Source organism: Protobothrops mucrosquamatus, unplaced genomic scaffold (assembly GCF_001527695.2).
Source record: "Protobothrops mucrosquamatus isolate PMUCROS unplaced genomic scaffold, P.Mucros_1.0 scaffold3841, whole genome shotgun sequence".
Lineage (NCBI taxonomy): Eukaryota > Metazoa > Chordata > Lepidosauria > Squamata > Viperidae > Protobothrops > Protobothrops mucrosquamatus.
The window spans coordinates 1-3,834 of NW_015389792.1; positions in this window are offsets into that span (position 1 = coordinate 1).

The window sequence follows — 3,834 nt, forward strand, 5'->3', positions numbered from 1 at the left end:
TCACCGCTTCTGGAGGCAGGTTGTTCCACTGGTTAATTGTTCTAACTGTCAGGAAGTTTCTCCTTAGTTCTAGGTTGCTTCTCTCCTTGATGAGTTTCCATCCGTTGCTTCTTGTCCTGCCTTCAGGCGCTTTGGAGAATAGCTTGACTCCCTCTTCTTTGGGGCAGCCCCTGAGATATTGGAAGACTGCTATCATGTCACCCCTGGACCTTCTCTTCATTAAATGAGACATACCCAATTCCAGCAACCGTTCTTTATATGTTTTAGCCTCCAGCCCCCTGATCATCTTTGTTGCTCTTCTCTGTACTCTTTCTAGAGTCTCAACATCTTTTTTACATCGCGGTGACCAAAACTGGATGCAGTATTCCAAGTGTGGCCTTACCAAGGCCTTGTAAAGTGGTATTAACACTTCACTTGATCTTGATTCTATCCCTCTGTTAATGCAGCCTAGTACTGCATTGGCTTTTTTGGCAGCTGCAGCACACGAGTGGCTCCTATTTAAGTGATTGTCCACTAGGACTCCGAGATCCCTCTCACAGTTGCTACTATTGAGCAAGGTACCCCCTGTACTATACCTGTACATTTGGTTTTTCTTGCCTAAATGTAGAACCTTATTTGCTAATGTCCTGCCCAGCATTCCAATCACTCAAGCCACTATGCTCCTTAGATAGAATAAAATAAAATAACACTAGTCCTATGGCATTGTCAGCCTTCCAAGATAGACCAGGGTAGGAAACCAAAGTCATGTAGGCTAACAATATTGCAAGTCTGAATGAACTTCCTCTGTCTCCTTCTCCCCCCGCCCCTCCTTATTTTCATTTTAAACTAGGGAGAATCCGGTTTGAGATGCTCACATGGTTACAGATCTGGCCCAGAGTCGGATTACTTTTATCTGACCATGGTCTAAGTTGCAACTTTTCTTCCTGTTCCTCAAGGTTATTCCTCACGCCCAGGGTTAGGCAACCTTGGCTCATTTATGACTCGTGGACTTCAACTCCCAGAATTCCTGAGCCAACATAGGGAAATTATGGCCCCTTCATGACTTGTGGACTTCAACTCCCAGAATTCCTGAGCCAGCATAGGGAAATTATGGCCCCTTCATGACTTGTGGACTTCAACTCCCAGAATTCCTGAGCCAACATGGCTCAGCTTGGAAACCTCTCCCTTTCCCCTCAGCATGGCTGATTTAGGAATTCTGGGAGTTAAAGTCCACGAGTCATAAAAGAGCCAAGGTTGCCTACCCCTGCATCTAGCCCATTACATCAGTACCGATGTACATAATTCCAAAACAAAACACCAAAAACAAACGAGGATAGTTGAATAAGATCGTTTGGAGCTGATGCTGGTCTGCTGCCCGGTTCTCTGTTTATCTTTTATATTCCCCCTGCTCTGAGACTTTCCAGACTCTTAGGTGCCTCTTTGTTCTTGGTGACAAAGAATAAAAGAATGTCTTCCTTTTCCTTTTTTTATTTTATGCTTTTCTTTTCAAGGGCGCACGGGATTCTTCAGCCTGGAAGACAAACATGTGTAGAATCTTTAAAAATAATGGGGAAGCCACCGCTTTGTGTAGAGAACCCCTCAGGATATACTTCTCAACTAAAGTCGGTTGTTCATCAAGGAATTTTGGTCGGGTGGTAAAAAAAAATGGCTGTGTTTTCACTGGGAAACGGAGCTGCTTTGGGGGGTCATTAAGCTCCGGGATGACAGCGCTAACATATTTGCCTACGAAGTCATCTAATACTATGCTCAGCATCCAAGACGCAGGCCTAATGGGGTGCTTTCGCTGCTGACTGATTTATACACACATCTCTGCTTCCCTTATGATATCTGTCAATGTTTCATCAGGTGAAGAATGATTCCACTGGAAATCGTTACTCATCTGATTCAGCCTCTCAGTTGAGCTGATTACTCAGTCAAGGGTAATTTTTTTTTTTTTGGCTGCAAAAGCTGTCGTGCATACGGTAAACATTGGCTGTGCAAACACCCCAGGAGGCTTGATTGTAATCCTCGACTTACAACTGTTAGTGTCATGAAACTCTTCAAAGAACTTTGAGGCATTGTTTACCTTAAAGAATCTTTATGTTTACCTTAAAGAATCTTTATGGGAGTAGCATAGCTTCGGGCACTAACATAGTTGAAGCCAAAAACTGGATTCCCCTCCCCTGAGCACATAGTATCAAAGCACAATTCCCTCCTTCAATTAACAGTCATAAATCACATTGTCCAATTAGTTTGAAATGCAGGCTTTCCCTCCTTTTCTGCTACCCGCTAATTCTTATCAGCTCTTATTTCAGACATTAGTACAGTGGTGGCAAACCTATGGCACGGGTGTCAGAGGCGGCACTCAGAGCCCTCTCTGTGGGCATGCACGCTGTCGCCCCAGTCCTAGGCCTTCAGCTGGGTTTTATAAACCCTTTTCGCTTTAGGCCTCCACCACTGTGTGCAAAAAAAAAAAGGTTCAATCAATCAGTCAATTTCAACTTCTCACGGGAAAAAAAGATCTTGCAAAGTTGGAATTGATTGAGTGAACTTTTTAGTCCCACCCAGTCTGCTGTTACCACCGCAGCCACGCCCACCCAATGGGCCACACCCACCCAATGGGCCACACCCACCCAATGGGCCACACCCACCCGGCACTCGACGATGCATAAGTGGGTTTTGGGTTGCAGTTTGGGCACTCGTTCTCTAAAAGGTTCGCCATCACTGCTCTAGTACAATATTGTTATGTCTAACTAACTCCCACCACATTCCGCCTCCTCCCCGCAGCATCATCTAATTCTAAGAGTAAAGCATGAGAAAGAAAAAGGCTGCATCTTCATATGTTATCAAAGCAAGAACATCCAGTGTTAGCAGTGTTAGTGACGGTTCAAAGTTACAACGGCACTGAAAAAAGCGACCTCTGACCGCTCTTCACAGTTGCGACCTTTGCAGCATCTGCAGAGTCACTTGATCAAAATTCAACTGGGTTCACATTTATGACGGTCGCAGTGTCCCGGGGTCATGGGATCCCCTTTTGCGACCTTTTGACAAGCCAAGTCAACGGGGAAGCTGGATTCGCTTACCAACCAGGTTACTAACTTTTCAACCGCAGGCGAGGAAGGTCGTAAAATGGGGCAAAACCCGCTTAACAGCTGTCTCCCTTAACAACAGAAAGGTTGGGCTCAATTGTGGTCGTACGTTGAGGACCACCTGTATAAATAAACCATCAGAGACCAAGCAGAGATCAAGCATCTGTCCACAGAATTTCGATATCACTTGACACACAACGCTTTCTAATCAAGGCGATTCCCGAACGAAACAGGAATCCTTCTGAAATAAACAATCACTGCATCGTTCTTTGTGGTCCTCGTGATGTTCCTCATTGCTTAGGGACTTCTTTTCTCTTCTTGTAAGAAGGCTCCTCTGAAGAGAACCTGTTGTGAGAAAGAAGCAAAGTAACTTTCATAGTACTATGGGGTCCTTGATGCTCTCTGAACTTGGTTGTTTTCTTGCAGACGTGCCATTACCCAACTAGGTAACATCATCAGTGCTAATGTGCTGATCAGTAGCACTGATGATGTTACCTAGTTGGGTCATGAAACTTCTGCAAGAATATTCAGAGAGTATCAAGGACCCCACAGTCGTCCTCCTCCTCCTCCTCCTCCTCCTCCTCCTCCTCCTTCTCCACTCTACAACCTTATTCCCTTCTAGCACTGATGATGTTACCTAGTTAGGTCATGAAACGTCTGCAGAAAACCAAGCTCAGAGAGTACCGAGGACACCACAGTCGTCGTCCTTCTCCTCTCCTCCTCCTCCACTCTACAACCTCACTCCCTTCTAGCACTGATGACATTA